This window comes from Suricata suricatta, chromosome 4, assembly GCF_006229205.1.
Source record: "Suricata suricatta isolate VVHF042 chromosome 4, meerkat_22Aug2017_6uvM2_HiC, whole genome shotgun sequence".
NCBI lineage: Eukaryota > Metazoa > Chordata > Mammalia > Carnivora > Herpestidae > Suricata > Suricata suricatta.
The window spans coordinates 89,116,474-89,138,303 of record NC_043703.1 but is presented as its reverse complement, the minus strand read 5'-3'; the positions used below and the strand labels follow the sequence as shown (position 1 = coordinate 89,138,303).

General features: G+C 36.6%; 1 long non-coding RNA gene across 1 annotated transcript in view; it reads left to right on the top strand.

Annotated features, from left to right (window-relative positions):
- LOC115289743 overlaps positions 1–461 on the top strand; it is a 2,633-nt gene extending 2,172 nt beyond the window's left edge. Inside the window, exon 2 of the long non-coding RNA XR_003907782.1 lies at positions 216–461. This is a non-coding gene — a long non-coding RNA (uncharacterized LOC115289743). The remainder of the gene's footprint in view (positions 1–215) is intronic.
- Positions 462–21,830: the final 21,369 nt, after the last annotated feature.

Here is a 21,830-nt window from a genome sequence, read left to right as displayed (position 1 = left end):
GTGTGTATATATACATATACACACACACACACACACACACACACACACACATATATATATATATATATCCTCATATATATATAGTCCATATAATGGGGCTCTTGTAAGGCCAAAGGGCATCTCCTGAAACAGATGTAGGGCCAAAAAGCAAATGCAATTTACCTCCTTTGGTATGAACTCTCACCTGGGACTCCTTTATTTGTTCACTCTTTCAGAAGGACAAACCATGATAATGGTAGACATATTATTCCAAGCCATCATGATAAGCAACTCAAGGAGTATTGGTTCCAATTCCCACAGCTTCTTAAAGATCAAGAAAGGTCCTCAGGCATTTCCATTTTCCTGAAAGAATTTCCTGATATGCTAAGAAAGGATTGGATTCTGCAACAGGGCCTCAAAAAATTGTGGTATATTTTATATGCTTCCATTTAATAAATTAATGCTTTTAAAACAAGAACATACAATGTGGTGTTGTTATGTCATTTGGAATATCTCTTTGACTGTACAGAGACATTTATTTGCAGATAATATCAAAGGTCTAAACCTGAGCTCCTAAACCCCCACTGAATGTTGCTACAGTCTTTCACTGCATAGCCAATGGTTCTGAGCTTTCCAAGTTAACGTTCTTTATTCTCACTCACTTCATAGCAATTTGATGCATCAGCATATGTTGATGTTAGTCTTGGGGAGTAGAAAAAATTAACTATTTGACCAAATTAACCAGTTTCAGGAGAATGACTCAAATATTCCAGTCAATTTATTAGAAAATCTATTTCTAAAATCTTACTACCCACTTTTTATTTCAATAGTGGGGCAAAAGATTAAAACTAAGACCTATAAACTTGACATCTCAAAGGGTGTTCAGGATTTGTAAGGTAAACCTCAGTGAGACCATAGTTGTATAAACACAGAGACTTGTGGGAAATATTAAGGCATGGAGCATGAAAGTGATCAAATTTGGGGAGTCAGGCGGTGCAGCATTGGCTGAAGATGTTAATTAGTTCATCCATCTATCCAAAATTTGTTAATTCTTCCTTATGTCCATTTATTCATCCACTTGCCAACCCAATTCAATATTTATAGATGCCTACTTTATGTCAAATGCTATGTCAAGTGTTGTTGGTACAGAGAAGCGTGGGACAGTAGTTCAAAGAATTCATTCTGGTTTGGGGTAGATATAGCCTACAATGACGGCCCAGGTTGTGAGTGCCCTCATAGACATGAGCAGATTGCTCTAGTGCACAGAGGACAGACAGCTAGCTTAGCCTGGGAAGATAAACAAGAGCGCTGACCCAATTCCTACTTTGTTGCCATTTTGTTTTTTCAAAGAATGCTCCTGGTGCTATAAGTCATAGAATATTGGTAAAAAGAAACTGGAAGCCAAGATTTGGGAAGAAAATGAGGGAGAGGTCCATGTATACCTACCCTAAATGAATTCAGATTTTTTTAAATGTTTTATGGACTCTCCAGGGAAAAGAGGTTCTATTTATTCTGTATATTTCTGGTGGGTAACACTAGGATCAATAGAAAAAAGAAAGAGGAAAGGAGATTATAGCTTAATATATAAAGGACCTTTAACTAAACATATCTTTGTATTGTAAAGGTTGTGTATATACCCTATGGAAAAAATGAAATACCCAAATATTAACGTGAAGATAATTATAATTATATCTAACATCACAACTCAATCACAATTAATTGTTGACAGTGTGGTGTATTTCCATCAAATTTTGAGATGCACTACATGGTCAGGATGAAGTAATACATGGAAATTCTATTTATCTTTTTTAACTTAACATTAAGCATTTTTCATATCATTACAGATCTTTACAAAAAGTAATTTTCAATTTCTGGTTCTAACCGAAATGGAATAGCTGTATTCTTCCCAACATTTTCCTTTTTCAAATTAATACAAAAAAACAAAAACAAAAACAAAAAACCTGGATATAACACAACAAGCAAGCATAGAAAGACTTTGAAAAGTGAAAAGAACTTAGATGTTCAAGGATGTAAAGACTTGAGGAACAACATGGTGGTGAGTTTCGTGGGTTTCCCTTCTGCCTTCCACACCTCTTGAATGGAGTGTCAGAGAAGTCTGCAATCTGGAACCACCAGTAAGCACAGTGCAAGAAAACAACAACAACAAAACCCAAAACCCAAACAAAACAACAACAACAATAACAAAAGCAGTCCAAGAAAATTCTATTCCCCCTGAATGAAGGGAAGAAATACATAAAAGAACAGAACCCTTTTGATAATAAATTCCCCTACTCTAGCCTAACATCAATGGACAAATATCCCCACCCAAGGTAACTGCCATGCCAATGGGGAGCTAATCTTCCATTTCCCCTGACAGCCTCAAGTTCTGATTTTTCCATCCAGTGGTGTTGGCAGGGCCAAACAGGGAGCTAATTTTTACCTGCCATCCAGCAGAAACATCCAACGCTCTGATTTTTCTGTTTTGGTACTGTGTAAGGTCCAGTGGATAGCACGGCTTCTATTCCCACATGGCAGCAATAAAACTGAAGGAGGCAGTTTCTGGTAGGGCTAGTCAGCCCTTCACATCCCTCCCTCGGGATGGATGTGTCACCTAAGTCTAGCAGGGAGATGAGCTCACACCTGACTTGGAGACAATGAGACAATATGAGTTAGTGCTAGCAAGACTGCTGAGCTTTCACCCCACTCATTGGCAGTCCTAGTCTGCATCAGTCACTGTACAACCTTTGTCAGGATGGTGTTAGTGGGGGCTCAGCAGGGACCTGAATGGCTACCAACACCTTCACATGTATACTATGTCTGTATGCTAAAATGGGTGAGTATCTGCTATAAAAAAAATCAAATAGAATTCCGACTCACAATATAACAATTAAAATGTTCAGAATACAACTGAAAAGCACTCATCATGCTAACAACCAAGAAAATCACAATTTGAGTGAGAGACACAATAGATACTAACACTGAGATGACTCAGATGTTAGAATTATCGGATGAGGAATTTAAAGCAGCCATTCAGCAGGCAACACAAACAATTCAACAAGAAATTACAAACATTTCCAAAACACATGAAAAAACAGAAAGTCTGAGGAAACAAGTTGGAAACATTTTTAAAAGTACTGAAGGCAAACCAAATTATAAAGCTACAAGTACAATAATCCAACCGAAAAAACCCTCACTGAATTCATGCCAGAAAAAAAAGTGGCAAAGGAATAAATTAGTGATATCGAGAATAAAACAAGAGCAACTACAGTCTGAAGAAGCAAAAAAAAAAAAAAAAAAAAAAAAAAAAAAAAAAAAAAAAAAAAAAAAAAAAAAAAAAAAAAAAAAAGCCAGTGGGAAAAAGAAGACAGATGCAGGGCCCTGTGGAACTATGATAAAAAAAAATTGAGTATTTATTACTGGAGCTCTAGAAGGAGAGGTGAAAGAAAATGGAGATGAAAAATATTTGAAACAGGTTTGCCTGGGTGGCTCAGTCGGTTAAGCGTCCAGCTTCTGGCTTTGGCTCAGGTCTTGATCTCATAGTTCGTGGGTTTGAGCCCTACATTGGGCTCCATGCGGACAGCTCAGAGCCTGGAGCCTGCTCGGATTCTGTGTCTCCCTCTCTCTCTGACCCTTCCCTGCTCATGCTGTCTCTCTCTGTGTCTCAAAAATAAATTTAAAAAACATAAAAAAAGAAAAATATTTGAAACAGTAATGCCTACTTTCCAATTTTGGCAAAAAAATACAAAACAACATACAAGAATCTGACTGAAACTCAAACAGGATAAACCCAAAGAAATTCACACCAAAATACATCATAGTCAAACCTAAGGACAGATAAAAAAAAATAATCTTGAAGTTTCCAGACCAAAATGACATTTTAACTATATGAGAAAAGACTTTGAATGACAGCAGATTTCTTAGGAAGAACCAAAGAGGTCAAAAGGAAGTGGCACAAAAAAATTTTTAAGTGCTGGGAAAAAAATGTCAACCATGAATTCTACATCTGGAAAAACTATCCTTCAAGATTAAAGAGAAAATGAAGACATTTTCAGAAAAAGGGAAACTAAGAGAAATTTTTGTTGGCAGATCCAGCCTTAAAGAAAGATCAAAGGAAATTTTCTAAGAAAATGATCACAGAAAAAGGCTTGGAATTACAGAAAGGTGGGAATTGTAATTTTTTAAGGGGTATCTGGGTGTCTCATTCAGTTGAATATCTGACTACAGCTCAGGTCATGATCTCATGGTCTGTCGGTTTGAGCCCCCCATTGGGCTCTGCACTGACAGCTCAAAGCCTGGAGCCTGCTTTCGGTTTTGTGTCTCCCTCTCTTTCTGCCCCTCACCAACTTGTGTGCCCTCTCTCTCTCTCTCTCTCTCTCTCTGTGTATGTGTGTGTGCATGTGTGTGTGTGTCAAAATGGTTTTCTAAAGGAGCGGTGTGTGTGTAGATATAATAGAGTATCCCATTCCTCATGAGTTTCTTAAATATTTAATGGTTGAAATGAAAATCATAACAGTATCTGATATAGTCCACAAGAGGAAATATAAAAGAATTATATTTTTAAAGTGGATAAATAGAAGAAAGATTTCTGTCCTTCCCTTAAAGTGATAAAATGATACATACAAATGATCAGCAGGTGTATAAAAAGATTCTCAACATCATTAATCATTAGGGAAATGGAAATCAAAACCACATGAAATGTCACCCTGCCCCTATTAGGATGGTTCTAGGTGTTGGTGGGTATGCGGAGAAATTCGAAGCTGAGTGCACTCTTTGTGGGAATACAAAATGATGCAGCTTCTATGGAAAACAGTATGGAGGTTCATCAAAAACAAAATAGAACTAAATTATGATCAAACATTGCACTTCTGGGTCTTCATCCAAAAGAATTGAAATAATGATCTGGAAGAGATATTATCACTCTCCTGTTCACTGCAGCACTATTCACAATAGTCAAGATGTTGAAATAATATATATGTTCATTGATGTATGAATAGATAAAGAAAATGTGGTATATACATACAATGGAATATTATTCAGCCTTCAAAAGGAAGGAAATCCTACAATAAGCAGCAACATAGGTAAACTTTGAGGATATTAAGCTAAGTGAAATAAGCCAGTCACAGAAAGACAAATATTTCATGATTCCACTTATATGAGGTATCTAAAATAACCAAACTATAGAAGCAAAGAATAGAACAGTGGTTGCGAGGGGCTAAGGAGAGGGAGAGGGTAGGAGTTCCTAATTTAAACTGTAAAATTTCAGTTATGCAAGATGAATAAGTCCTAGAGATCTGAAATACAACATGCCAATAGATAGCAATATAGCATTATACACTTTGCCTGTGAGGAGGTAGATCTCATGTTAAGTATTCTTACCACACTAAAAAGTTAGTTAATAAAAAATAAAATGTCACTAACAGTAGACTATATAATATATATACATACATTTATAAAGTATAGTAAACAAGTATTAACACAAATCTACAAATATACTTGGGGATGTCAACACCCCATTCTCAGCAGTTGGTAGAACTACTAGGCAGAAAACCAGAAGAGATAAAGATCTGAACACCACCAACAATCAATAAGATCTAACTGATGTTTCTAGAACACTTTACCCAAGAACAGAAAAGTACAGATTATTTTCAAGTGCCCACAGAACATTCACAAAGATCATACATATCCTGGGTCATAAAACAAACCTCAACATATTTAAAAGACTTGTAATCGTACAAAGTAAGTTCCTTGAAAATAAGAAAATCAAGGGTCGATTCAATAACAGAAAGTCAATAGGAAAGTCTCTAAATGCTTGGATATAAAACAACAGAATTTTAAATTATCCATAGGCCAAAGAGGAAGTCTCAAAGGAAAAAAGAACTGAATGAAATAAAATACAACATATCAATATTTGAGGGATGAATCTAAAGGAGTGCTGAGAAGAGAAATAATAAAAATAAGAGAAATCAATGAAATTAAGAAGTGCCAACAAAATGGCAGAGTAAGGATCAGCAAAACTCCATTAAAGCAATAAAGGAAATGGCACACTTTTCAGAATCAATGCTTTTCAGAACTTTGGAAATAAACCAAAGACTTTTAGCAGTCAAGAAGCAGTGTTTACTTAATAAAAAAAAAACTGAATTAGAGTATAATCAGTGATTTTTCTGGAATTTTACCTTACCCTATTTGCATTCTATGTGAATGTGGTAGCCCTGAAAACCAACTACCCAGAATCATCATGATAATGATTTTAAGTCAGTTATTTTAAATATGTTCAAACAGAAACTAAGGAAACCATGTATAAACAACTAAAGGAAAGCATGACAGTGATGCCGACCAATAAAGTATATTAATAAAGAGACAGAAACTATGAAAAGAACCAAATAGAATACAACCAAAATGAAAATTCACTAGAGGAGCTCAACAAATTTGAGCAAGCAGAAGAAAGAATCAGTGAATTTAAATACAGGTCAAATGTGATTCACTAGCTTAAAGTATAGATAGAAAAAAGAATGAAGGAAAATGAGCAGAGACTTCTAGAGTGTTTTGGAATGCTAAAAGAGAAGAGAGAAAGATACAGCAATAACGTTTTAAGAAATCATGGCTCAAAACTTCAAAATTTGATGAAAAACATTAATCTATACATCCAAGAAACTCAACATATTTCAAGTAGGATAAAGTTCAAAAGATCTATACCTAGAAACATAATCAAATTGTTCATAGCCAAAGACAAAAAAATGAATCTGGAAAGCAACAAGAAAGAAGCAACTTATCATATACATGAGTCTTCAACAAGATTAACTGAGATTTCTCATCAGAACATAGAGCTGGAAGACAGTAGGATGAAACATTCAAAGTCCTGAAAGAAAAAGATTATTGGCCAGGAATTCTATATCCAGCAAATTCTTTTTTAAAAGGAGAATTTAAGACTCTTATAAACAAAAACTGTTAAAATTAATCACTAGCAAAGCTTCCCTCCAAAAAATACTAAAAGAAGTCATTCAGGCAGAAAAGAGAGGACACTAGACAATAGCTTGGATACACTTAAAGATATGAAGAGTTCCAGGAAAGCTTACTACATAGGTAAATTTAAAAGAAAATATAACTGTAGAAAAAGTATAAAGGCAAACAAAGTGCCCTTAATCAAAATTTAAAACTTCTGTATTCCAAAAGACATTATCAAGTGAATGGACAAAGAAGTGTGATCAATTTATTTGTTTATTCTTTGGTTGTTGGTGCTTTTAGTGTCATAGCTAAGAAATCATTGTCATTCTGTGTGTGTGTGTGTGTGTGTGTGTGTGTGTAATACTATTCAACCATGAAACATCCACTTGCAACAACATGAATGGACTTGAGGGCATTATACTGAGTAAAATAAATCAGAAAGAGAAAGACAAATACTATATGATGCCACTTATATGTGGAATCTAAAAAAACAAAGAAAAACCAAGAACCAAAAAACCAAATACATAGAAAAAAGACCAGATTTGTGGGTATGAGGTGGGGGATTAGATAAAGGTGGTCAAAAGGTATAAGTTTCCAGTTATAAGATAAATGAATATTGAGAATGTAATGTATGGCATGATGACTATAGTTAACACTTCTATATGGTATATTTGAAAGTTGCTAAGAGAGTGGGTCTCAAAAGTTCTTATTACAAGGAAAATTTGTTTTCTTTTTTTGATAATTATCTGAGGATATGGATGCTAGCCAAACTTACTGTGGTAACTATTTCATATGTGTATGTCAAATCATTATGTAATGTATCTTAAACTTATACAGAACTGTATGTCAATTCTATTTTAATAAAACTGAAGAAAAAAGTGAAAAGACAACCCATTGAATAGGAGAAAAATATTGCAAATTATATATATGATCAGAAGATATAGAGAACTACTACAATTTAACAAGAGGCAACTCAATTTTAAGATAGGCAAATATTTTGAGAAATGCTTCCTCAAAGAATGTATACAATGGCCAATAAGCACATAACATTGAACAATAAGATGTCAACATCATTGGTCACTGATGAAATGAAAATCAAAAGCGCAGTGAGATACGTTTTCATACCTACTAGAAGGACTATAATAAAAAAAAATAAGACAAAAAATAACAAACGTTGGCAAGGATGTGGAGAAGTTGGAATTCTTATATATTGCATGTGGAAATGTAAAATGATGCAAACACTTTGGAGAACAATTTGACAGTTCATTAAATACTTAAATATAGAGTTATCGTATGACCCAGCAATTCCACTTCTAGGTATATATTCAAAAGAATTGAAAACGAATATCTTAATTTTTCCACACAAAAAGGTGTACATGAGTGTTCATTCATCGCATCATCACTTACAATAACCAAAAAATGAGAACTATCCATATTTACTATCAACAAACAAATGGATAAATAGAATGTGGCATATCCATGCAATGGAATATTATTATTCCACCACAAAAGGGAATGAAGGACTGATTTATGCTACGATATGGATGAACCTTAAAGACATAATACTGAGTGAAATAAACCAGATATAGTGGGCACACATTGTATAATTCTACTTATATTAAATGCCCATTATAGGCAAATCCATAGGAAAAAAAGTAAATTAGTAGTTGCTAAGCACGAGAGAAGGAACTGATGGAAGGTGCTACTAATGGGAGAGGGTTTCTTTTTTAGGTGATGAAAATGTTCTGGGATTAGATAGTGGTAATCGTTGCACAGCTTTATGGATATACTAAAAAATAGTGAATGGCATATTTTATAAGGGTATATTGTATGTTATGTGAATAAAAATAAATAAAATTGAAAACAAGAAAGCAGGGAAAAATCAATGCAACAAAAAGCTGGTTCTTCAAAATAAATATTAGTAAAATGGATAATCCTCTAGCAAGATTGACAAAGATAAAAAAGAATACACAAATTATGATGATCAGGAATAATACAGGAGTATCATTACAGATTCTTAAGTCATCAAAAGAATAATAATGGAATACTTCAAACAACTTTATGCTCATAAATTTGACATCTTAGGAGAAATAGACTATTTCCTTAAAAAGCATAAACTTTCAAAATTCAATCAAGGTGCAGTAGTCTAGGGTCCTATAGCCACTAAAGAATTTGAATTCAAAATAATAATTTAAAAATGCCCTCCAAAGTATCTCTAGGCCCTGCTGTTTTCACTGGAGAATTCTACCAAACAATTAAAGAAGAATTAGCACCAATTTTGCACAATGTCTTTTTGAAAATAGAAGAGGAGGGAACATTTCAAAATTATTTTATAAAATCAGTTTTACTGTAATATCAAAACCAAACAGAGTACCAGAAAAAAAAGTTGTAGACCAATATCTCTTATGAACTTATAGAAATCTTTCATAAAATATTACATGCATGGCTCAGTCAGTTAAACAGTCTGACTCTTGATTTTGGCTCAGGTTATGATCTCACAGTTTGTGAGTTTGAGTCCTGTGTTGGGCTCTATGCTGAGAGCACAGAGCCTGCTAGGGATTCTCTCTCCTCTCTACCCCTCCTCTGCTCTCTCTCTCTCTCTCTCTCTCTCAAAATAAATAAATAAACATCAAAAAATATATACAATACAACCAAATGGTATTTATTCCACTTAGCATGCAAATCTCATTTATCTAATAGACTCAAACAGAAAAATCATATAATCATATCACTGGTTTCAAAAAGCATTTGAAAAAATCGAAAAGCCACTCTTGCTAAAAACTCTCAGCAGACTACAAAGAGACAGGAAATTCCTCAACTCGACAAGGAGCATATGAAAGAAACCTACAGTAACATCATGCTTAATGATGAAACACTGGATGCTTTCTCTCTAGGGAAATGGACAAAGATGTCTGCTCTTACCACTTTTATTCAGCAGAGCATTGGAAGTTCTAGCCAGAACAACAAGTCAAGAAAAAATTAAAATATGTACAGATTATAAAAGGAGAAATAAAACTGCCTCTATTTACAGGTAACATGATTATCTGCTTAGAAAATCCAAAGGCTACAAATGGCCATATTTCATTCTTTCTCATTGTCATGTAATACTGCATTGTAGCAAAGTGGATGGACTTCGAGGGTGTCATGCTAAGCGAAATAAGTCAGGCAGAGAAGGACAGATACCATATGTTTGCACTCAGAGGTCTAATAGGAGAAACCTAATGGAGGACCATGGGGAAGGGAAGGGGGAAAGAGAGTTGGGGAGAGAGAGGGACACAAAACCTGAGAGACTGTTGAATACTGAAAACAAACTGAGGGTTGAAGGGGAAGGGGAGGGGGGAAAAGAGGTGGTGGTGATGGAGGAGGGCATTTGTGGGGAAGAGCACTGGGTGTTGTATAGAAACCAATTTGACAATAAACTATTAAAAAAAAAAGAAAAAAAAGAAAATCCAAAGGCATCATCCATAAAAATAATTCCTGGAACTAATAGGTGATTTCAGCAAGGTCACAGTATGCAACATCAACACCTACAAAATTTAGTTACATTTCTGCATGCCAACAAAAACACTAGGAATACAATTTTTAGAAAATTTTCTACTTACAATCATCCTAAAGAAAATTAAATAATTAGATATACATCTGAAAAACATATCCAAGATCTGCATGCTGAAAATTAAAAAATGTTGATCAAAAAATAGAGTGATATACCTTATTCATGGATTGTCATTTTCAAAATAGTAAAGATGCCAATTCTCCCTAAATGATTTATAGATATAAAGTAATTCATATGAAAACCACAGCAAGGTTTTCCCTACACATAGACAGATTAGATTTATGTGAAAAGTTTAAAGGAATTAGATTAGATAAATAAGTAAAAAAAATTTTCCCCCAGGGTTACTTCAGTGACCAAAGCAAAGCACACCTGGTGGAGGGTCCAAACCACCACTAGGAGTAGGGAGATAAATCAACCAAAGTCACAACAGAGAGCATGAAACAAACTCCTGTGTTATATGGAAACCAATTTGACAATAAAGTATTAAAAAAAAAAAAAGAAAAAAAAAGAAAATACAAAGGCATCATCCATAAAAATAATTCCTGGAACTAATAGGTGATTAGTTCCTTAAGGGCCAGGCCCTGGACAGTGTATGACCCTTTTTAATACAGTAGTGCTCACAGGTGCAGGACACATAATAAGCTTTTGAAACACAGAAGGGACAGGAAACTAGCCAAAGTGATGAAATGGAAGAATTTTTCTCAGAAGAAATTCCAGGAAGAAATGACAGCTAAAGAATTGCTGAAAACAGATATAAACAATATAGCTGATCAAGAATTTAGAATAGTCATAAGATAAATCACTGGGCTTGAAAAAAAGCATAGAAGACAGCAGAGAATCTATTGCTGCAGAGATCAAGGAACTAAAAAATAATCATGACAAATTAAGAAATGCTGTAAATGAGGTGAAAAATAAACTTGATGCAGTGACAGCAAGGACGGAAGAGGTGGTGGTAGGGGATTAATAAAATAAAAGATAAAATTATGGAAAATTATGAAGCCAAGAAAAAGACAAAAAATGCAAGACCACAAGGGAAGAATCAGAGAATTAATTGATTCAATGAAACATAATAAAATCTATATCATAAAAATTCTAGAAGAAGGAGAGAAAGGAGCTAAATGCTCCAGTCAAAAGACATAAGGTATCAGAATGGATAAAAAATCCAATATTCATCTATATTCTGTCTATAAGAGACCCATTTTAGACCTGAGGACACTGACAAACTATATTTAAACTAAAGGCTGTAACAAGAGATGAAGAAGGGCATTATATCATAATTACAGGGTCTATCCATCAGGAAGAGCTAACAATTATAAATATTTATGCACCCAATTTGAAAGAACCCAAATATAATAATCAATTAATCACAAACATAAGTAATCTTATTGATAAGAATATGGTAATTGCAGGTGATTGTAATACTCCACTTACAGCATGGGACAGATCATCTAGGCAGAAAATCAATAAAGAGACAATGGCCCCGAATGATACACTGGGCCAGATGGACATGAGAGATACATTCAGAACTTTTGATCTTAAAGCAGCAGCATACACATTCTTCTCGAGTGTGCATGGAATATTTTGTAGGATAGATCACATACTGGGTCACAAAACAAACCTCAATAAATATAAAAGTATTGAAATCATACTATGCACATTTTCAGATCACAATGCTATGAAACTTGAAATCAACCCCAGGAAAAAGTTTGGAAACCTCTTACTAAAGAATGAATGGGTCATCCAGGTAATTAAAGAAGAAATTTAAAAATATATGGAAGCAAATGAAAATGAAAACACGACAGTCCAAACACTTTGGGATGCAGCAAAGGTAGTACTAAGAAGAAAATACATTACAGTCCAGGCATATTTCAGGAAACAAGATACAAATATGAAATCTAACAGCACACCTAAAGGAAATAAAAGTAGAACAACAAAGAAACCCAAGACCAGCACAAGAAGAGAAATTTAAAAAATTAGAGGAGAAATAAAAAACATAGTTCCGAAAAACAAACAGTAGAATAGATCAATGAATCTAAAAGCTAGTTCTTTGGAAAAAAAAATTATAAACACCTAGCCAGACATCTCAAAGAGAAAAGAGAGAGGACCCAAGTAGATAAAATCACAAATGAAAAGGACAAATCACAACCAACACCACAGATATACAATTATCAGAGAATACTATGAAAAATTATATGCCAACTAACTGGACAACTTGGGAGAAATGGACAAATTTCTAGACACCCACACACTACCAAAATTCAAATGGGAAGAAATAGAAAATTTGAACAGACCCATAGCCAGCAAAGAAATTGAATCAGGTCTCAAAAATCTCCCAACATGTGAGAGTCCTGGGCCAGAAGACTTTCCAGAGGAATTCTACCAGATATTTAAAGCAAAGTTAATACCAATCCCTCTCAAGTTGTTCCAAAAAAATAGAAACAGAAGGAAAGCTTCTAGACTCATTCAATGAAGCCAGCATTACCTTGATTCCCAAGCCAGACAGATACCCCACAAAAGAGGAGAATTACAGGCCAATATCCCTGATGAATATGAATCCAAAAATTCTCCACAAGATACTAGCAAATTGAGTTCAACGGCATATAAAAAGAATCATTCACCATGATCAAGTGGGATTCATTCTTGGGTTGCAGGGCTGATTCAGTATTTGCAGCAAATCAATCAATGTGATACATCACATTAATAAAAGAAAGGATAAGAACCACATGATCCTGTTAAGAGATGCAGAAAAAACATTTGACAATATACAGCATTCTTTCTTAATAAAAACCCTTAAGAAAGTCGGAATAGAAGGAACATACATTAACATCATAAAAGCCATATATGAAAAGCCCACAGCTAATATCATCCTCAATGGGGAAAAACTGAGAGCTTTCCCTCTGAGATCAAGAACACAACAGGGATGTCCAATCTCACCACTGTTGTTTAACATAGTGTTGTGAGTCCTAGCATCAGCAATCAGACAACAAAATGAAATAAAAGGTATCAAAATTGGGAGAGAAAAAGTCAAACTTTCACTTTTTGCAAACGAGATGATACTTTACATAAAAATCATGGAGCATTCCACCAAAAAGCTGCTAGAGCTGATACATGAATTCAACAAAGTCGCAGATACAAAATCAATGTACAGAAATTGGTTGCACTTCTATACATCAATAATGAAGCAACAGAATGATAAATCAAACAATCAATCCCACTTACAATTGTACCAAGAACCATAAAATACCTAGGAATAAACCTAACCAAAGATATAAAAGATCTGTATGCTGAAAACTTACAAAGGAAATTGAAAAAGACACAAAGAAATGGAAAAACAAATCCATGCTCATGGATAGGAAGAACAAATATTGTTAAAATGTCAATACTATCCAAAGCAATCTACACATTCAATGCAATCCCAATCAAAATTGCACCATCATTCTTCTCAAAACTAGAACAAATGATCCTAAAATTTGTGTAGAACCACAAAAGACCCTGAATAGCCTAAGTAATGTTGAAAAAGAAAACCAAAGTGGGAGGCATCACAATCCCAGACGTTAGCCTCTACCACAAAGCTGTCATCATCAAGACAGTATGGTGTTGGTACAAAATTAGACACAGACCAATGGAATAGAATGGAAAACTGTGGGAAGCAGCAACAAGGAGCCAGATGAGAGAGTGCGATTGAGCAAAAGTTCTCCTGCCCTTAACAACCGTTGCAGCTGCCCCTAGTTTCTCTAGGATTAGATTACTTGAGTTAAAACTTTAATTGTGCTTCAAGCTTTGGCAATCTTCCGGGATTGTTTACACCTGTGGCTGTCTGTATAAAACTACCTGCTTGTGAGGAATAAAGCGGCAATATGGGCACTGCTCATGTGCTCCTCCCGTCCCCATCCTTTGACTCTCTCTTCTTTTCCTCATTCCCTGATCCTCACGTCCTTGCTTCTGTGCGCCCATACGCGCACAACAGAGAACCCACAAACGTATGACCAACTAATCTTTGACAAAGCAGGAAAGAGTGTAAAGTGGGGGGAAAAAGTCTCTTTAGCAAATGGTGCTGAGAGAATTGGACAGTAGCATGTAGAAGAATGAAACTGGACCACTTTCTTACACCATACACAAAAATAAACTCAAAATGGATGAGACGGGAACCATCAAAATGCTGGACGAGAAAACAGGCAACAACCTCTTTGATCTCAGCCGCAGTAATTTCTTGCTCAAGACCTCTCCTAAGGCAAGGGAAATAAAAGCAAAAATGAACTTTGGGGACCTTATCAAGATTAAAAACTTCTGTACTGCAAAGGAAACAATCAACAAAACTAAAAGACAACTGATGGAATAGAAGATATCTGCAAATGACATATCAGATAAATGGTTAGTATCCAAAATAATCCAGTGAAGCAATGGGCAGAAGACATGAATAGACACCTAACCAAGGAAGACAAAGAAGATGGGCAGCAGACACATGAAAAGATGCTCAACATTACTCATCATCAGGGAAATACAAATCAAAACCACACTGAAATATCACCTCATACTAGTCAGTGTGGCTAAAATTAACAACTCAGGAAACAACAGATGCTGGCAAGGATGAGGAGAAAAGGGAACCCTCTTGCATTGTTGGTAGGAATGCAAACTGGTGTAGCTGCTCTGGAAAACAGTATGGAGGTTCCTCAAAAAATTAATAGACTACTAGGAACTTATCCAAAGGATACAGGAGTACTGATTCATAGTGGCACATGTACCCCAACGTTCATAGCAGCACTTTGAACAATAGCCAAATGATGCAAAGAGCCTAAATGTCCATCACCTGATGAATGCATAAAGAAGATGTGGTTTATATATACAATGGAATACTACTTCACAATGAGAAAGAATGAAATCCTGCCATTTGCAGCAATGTGGGTAGAACTGGAGGGTATTATGCTAAGTGAAATAAATCAGTCAGAGAAAGATATATGTTTTCACTCATGTGGAATTTGAGAAACTCAACAGAAGACTATGGGGGAGAGGAAGGGGAAAAATAGTTTCAAACAAAGGGGGAGGGAGGCAAACCATAAGAGACTCTTAAATACAGAGAACAAATTGAAAGTTGATGTGGGGAGGGAAAAGAGAGGGGGGGAAATGGGTTATGGGCATTGAAGAAGGCACTTACTGGGTGAGCACTGGGTGTTACATGTAAGCAATGAATCACTCGAATTTACCCCTAGAACCCAGAGCACACTGTATACACTGTGTGTTAGCCAACTTAACATTAAATTATATTTAAAGAAAGATAAATCAATTCTGTAAAAGAGAAGTAGAAGAAATTACTCTACCTGATATGAGGGCTTACTATATAGCTATATTTTTTTTCCTTCAAGTTTTTATTTAAATTCCAGTTGGCTAACATATAGCTATATTAAGCAAGACATTGTGGTATCAATGGAGAGGTATGTGCATAGTCAATGGAATAAAATAGATAATCTAGAAAAAGATCCACACAAAGATGCCCAAGTGATTTTTTGACAAAATAACAAAAGACATTCAATGGAGAAATTCAGTACCTTTTCTACAAATGGTATTGGAGCAATTGGACATCAGTGGGTCAAAAAATAAATGTTGACTTAAACCTTGTACCTTATACAAAAATTAACTCTAAATGGATCACAGGCTTAAATCTACACAATTTATAGAATAAAACAGAAGAGAAAATTTTTAGACCCTTGATCTTGGTGAAGAGTGTTTAGACTTAGAACCAAAAAATATGACTGACAAAAGGAAAAATGAATACTTAGGCCTTATCAAAATTAAAAACTTTCTTCTTCAATAGGATAAAAAGGATCAGAAGAGAATTAAAATCTGGGAGAAATATTTGAAAACTATATATCTAACAAAGGTCTTGCATATAGAATATACTAAAAAGTTTCAAAACTCACCAGTAAAAAATAAATAAAATCCAGCTCGAGTGTAGACAAACTAATGAAGAGATGTTTCACCAAAAAGGACATACAAATGGCAACTAACCAGGTGAAGGGGTGTTTAATATCGTTAGCCATTATGGAAATGCAAGTTAAAGCCGCAATGGGATATCACCACCTACCTATCAGATTGGCTAAGATGAAAAATAGTGAGCATCAAATGCTGAAAGGATTCGCAGAAACTGAATACTCAGATATTTCTGGTAGAAACCTAAAATGGTACAAGGGGCACCTGGGTGGCTCAGTTGGTTGAGCATCTGACTCATGATTTCAACTCAAGTCATGGTCTCATGGTTGCAGGAACAAGCCCGATGTTGGGTTCCAAACTGAGAGTGGGGTCTGCTTAAGATTCTCTCTCTTTCTCTCTCTCTCTCTCTCTCTCTCTCTCTCTCTCTCTCTCTCTCACACACACACACACACACACATACACACACACACTCACTCATGCACTCATATGCTCTCTCTCTTTCTCAAAAAAAGAAAGGTAAAAACATTCTGGAAAACAGTTTAGCAATTTCTTATAAAACTAAACATGCAACTACTATATATTTAGCAATTACACTTCTGGACATTTATTCTAGAGAAACAAAAACTTATGTTTATATAAAAACCTGTACATAGCAGCTTTATTTATAGCTCAAAACTAAAATCAACTGAGATGTCCTTCAATTGGTCAAGCAAACTGTGGTACATCCAGGGATTACTACTATTCAGGAATTTGAAGGAATGAACTATTGATATACATAACAACCTGAATGGTCCTCAAGAGCAATATGCTGAGTGACAAAGCTAACCTCAAAAGGTTTCACATTATATGATTCCATTCATACAATTCTTGAAATGATAAAACAATAGTGATAAAGAACAGATTAGTGGGTTGCTAGGGGTTAAGGAAGAGATGAGGCGATGAGGTTGCTGGTTTCATAAAAGGGTAGCATGAGAGAGATCTTGTGGTGATAGAACAATTCTGTATCTTGATGGTGGTAGAGTTACATGAATCCACATGTGTCCCCCAGTTGTAACAGCTTGTGTAACTAGTATTATTGAAACCAGAAGTCAGGAAATTGACATTGTATAATCCACAGAGTTTATTTAGATTTCACACACAGGTGTATGTGTGTGTGTACACACACACGTGCACACGTGCATGCATGTGTAGCCGTATTAGGTGAAGTTAAGAAACAGACTAAAAGTTTTCAGTAGGTGTTTTCAACAAACTTCAAATTTGGGGCATTTACTGTTGCAGTCATTACTAGTAAAAACAAATTTGCAAGTATATATCTTTGTGTACAAATTTTGCCCATGTTTTGACCTATTTTCTTAATTTGGAATTTCTAGTTAGTGAAATTTCATAGCCTTAGAGTAAGGAAGAACATTTTAACATCTGAGCTGTTCAAACTGAAATGGGCTTTCGAGAGAGCTAGTTGGGGCATTGTCATTGGTGAAGGTGAAGTACTGGCAGTGTGGTCACTGTTAGGAATGTTGTAGAGAAAATGCCTATGATAATTGGACCAGGTAGTCTCTAAGGTCCAGTATGAACTGTATAACAGGCTACCCTATGCAATGGGGATAAAACCAAATTCATGACCCTTCTCAAACCTGTTCCTCTTCCTAGATTCTCTGCCTTACCAGATGACATCACAATCTCATTGCTCACAGGGAGTCACCTCAGATACTTCCCATTCATTTATCCTGTTTCTGCCCCTACTAGTCACCAGGTACTTGGAACTGTAGCCCCCAAAACCTTCCTCATCTCTACTGCTCCTCTCCTTCCTGTCCCTTCCTACATCTAGCCTAATATTTATAGCCTTCAGTCTCTGCCCTTCCCCTGCTGCTCTATAGACCTCCACTAATACACCCTTCAAACTATTGTCAGAATGAGTCAAGGAAAGGCATGAAAGATGCTAACTCATTTTTAACACTTACTTGCTATCACAGTTTCTGTCTTTTTTAACTTTCTAAAAGAGACTTTCACCCAGGTCAAGTAAGGGGTTGTGGGAAGGTGCTGGGGAAGAGAGGAAAAAAGCATCTTTGCCTCACTTGCTGGCATCCTAAGGTTGACTGTAAGCTCCTTGAAGGTGGGTCTGGGCCTGGAGAACCTTTAAACCTGACAGCCTTCAGTGGCACCTGGATGGTTCAGTTGGTTAAGCATTTGACTCTCGATTTAGGCTTGAGTAGTGATCTTATGGTTTGTGTGATCAAGTCCTGTGTCGGTCTCTGTGTTGGTGGTGGGGAGCCTGCTTGGGTTCTCTCTCTCCCTTTCCCTCTGCTCCTATCCTGATTGCTCGGTCTCTTAAAATAAATAAACAAACTTAAGGGCACCTGGGTGGTTCAGTCAATTAAGCATCGGCTCTAGATTTTGGCTCAGGTCATGATCTCATGGTTCATAAATTCAATCCCCACAATGGGCTCTGTGCTGGCAGTGTGTACCCTGCTTGGGATGCTCTCCCCCACCCTTAAAGTAAACAGATAAACATAAAAAGAAAGAATAAAAGAAATAAAGAACAAAGAAAGAAAAAGAAAGAAAGATAAAGAAAGAAATGAATGAATGAATAAATAAACTTAAAAAAAAAACAGCTGACAGCCTGGAGCACTAACCATTTGCCAGGTATGACGCCAGGCTAACTGTGAAGCCCTCAACAACTGAGAAGGTGGTGTTATTATCATCATTGCTATTTTACAGATAAGAAAACTGAGATACAGAAAGCACTAAAAAATTCAAAGACCAGCTTATACCGAGATGCTGTTATCAAATCAAATTTTAGAAATGAAAAATTGCACAATGAATGTTGAAGCTTTGTTATACATTAAGGCAAATCAATTATTGGGGCTTATCCCTACTTTAAACACTTATTATTCCATTGTATCATTTTTCATTTTCAGTGACCTTAGTCACTTTGAGGGCATATCTAAACTCTCTGTGGGGTGCAACAAGTGACACCATAATGCTGACATAGGATGATAGATACACAGTTTTTATTGACATTTGTATTTTATTTTATTTTAAATGTTTATTTATTTATTTTAGAGAGAGAGAGAGAGAGTGAGCTAGCCAGGGAGAGGCAGAGAGGGAGACTCCCAAGTAGGCTCTGCACTATCAGCACAGACTCAGCCACAGGGCTCAATGCAGAGCTTGAACTCATAATGAGATCATGACCTGAGCTGAAATCAAGAGTTAAATGCTTACTCAACCGAGCCTCACAGCTATTTGTATTTTAAAATGTTATACATTGTGTAGAAAAGGGGTTAATCAAACACATTAGGAACTAAAACAGAAAGGGAAAAACCCTAAGTAAGAAGAGAAATAAGTAATACACTGACCAGGAGTGGTAAGTCTTTCTAAGATGGTGTATGAACTGAATGTGTGTGTGTCTTCTGTTCCCATTCCTGTGATATGGTAATAACTAAATTAATGGTGCACATTTCTAGAGTTGCAGACAATCATTGTCCCTGGAGCAGTCAGCCCCCCAGCCGGGTGCTCACTGACGCACAGTTTCCGTGGGAATCTTAGCCCCTGACCATGCAGGCTGCTAGCCCCTAACATCTTCAGGCTAACTCCAAACATCTCTCAGGCACCGTTTTGAGTCAGGGCGTGTATTTAGTATCCTAGGGTGCCACAACAAAGCACGACAAACTGGTTGGCTTAGAACAATGGAAACGTATTGTTTCATAGTTCTTGAGTCTAGAAGTCCAAAATCAAGGTGTTGGCAGGGGCATGTTCCCTTGGAACCTGTCGGGAGAGATCTTTCCTCGCCTCTTGCTAGCTTCTGGTGGCTTTCGGGCAATCTAGTTCCTTAACTTATGGGTGCGTTAGTACAATCTTCTGTCTTCACATGACCCCTTTCCTCTGTTGGTCTCTTTGGCCAAATTTTCCCTTTTCATAAGTACACCAGTCATGTTGAATCAGGGCCCACGCTAGTGACTACATTTTAACTTGATTACATCTACAAAGCCCCTCTTTCCAAATAAGGTCACATTCTGAGGTACTGAGGGTTAGGACTTCAACATAGCTTTCTTGTGGGGGAAACAATTCAATCCGTAACAAGGTGTTAGGTCCAATGTTATGTTCTTTCTTCCTATATTTATGGAGCTGGGAGGACCCCATGGTACTGAGTTTCTCAAAATCATCTCCATCTCAGGGCAGTTGTTTGGTTGGGTGCTGCCTGGGGAAGCCTGCCCAGCACTCTGTTGCTATGACATCAAGTGCCTTGGACCCCAGATGTCACAGCAGGCAAGGGCTCATCCATGTAAGTAATGCATCTGCTGGCTCACCATGGGTGGAGAGACAACCCAGAAGACCTCTGGGCTCATCTTACTCATTGTCCTTATTTCCTTTCAGTCTAAAGTCTTTCTATTTTAATCCTATTGTACTGTATGCCTATTCTTACAATCCTCCTTGATTCTTTTTGGGATGATATAAAGTACACAAATAAATAAATGGCTGTGATTTCTAAGGACTCAGTGTCATCATGACAACCACAGGGCACTGCCTCCTCTACTTGGCCCTTCCCCAACCCCCATTACTAAGTCCAGCTCATCCTCATGTCTCAGCCCAGCCTCCACCCTTCTGAGAAGCCATCTCTGAGCAACAGATAGAACTACAGTTCTCCATGTGCCCCCTGCCCCTGCCAAATCCTGGTCTCCCTCTGCTGCTATGCTCACCTTGTGGAAGGCCCAGGTGCCTGTTTAATTCTCTCTGGACAGTAGGCTTCTGAAAGAAAAGGATCAGCTTATCATTTATTTCTACAAACACCTAATTCAGAACTTTGCCTTCAGGGAGTCACCAGAGCAGTAGATGGAACACCAGCACTTCGGACTCCTGAAGGCTTGCCTCTGGAGCTACTGCCACATGTTGCCAGATGCACGTATTACATTTAAAATTAAAATTGAATTTAAATTGACACTAACAAAACTCAGTCCCACTAGCCTCATTTCAAGTGCTTACTAAGCTACATTTGGGTAGCAACTTCCACATTTCCGCCATCACGGAAAGTTCTACTGGGCAGAGCTGGCCTCAGAGGAGCCCATAACCAGTGCCCCCTGAGGATACTCTTGGTGTTCGTCCATTGCACTCTTAGCCCATCAGAGCTATGCCTACTAGTTTTAGCCTTGGAACCAAAGAGAAAATGTAAGCAGCATATCCCTCTGTTAGGACCATGAACTAATGTCCCCTCACCAAAGAGAGCAACACGAGTGGCCTGGATTTCCCCACCAATCCCTAAACAACCTTTCTGCCTCTATGTTTTTGCACATGCTGTTCCTCAGCCTAGAATGTCTAATCTAACAAAAATTCCTTATGTCTTATTTATTCTTCAGCTGTATTGTAAGTGTATATGCCTTTGCCTGCATAAATGCTTTCTTCCCCTGTCCTCAGTAGTGTGTGTGTGAAATCTTCCTTC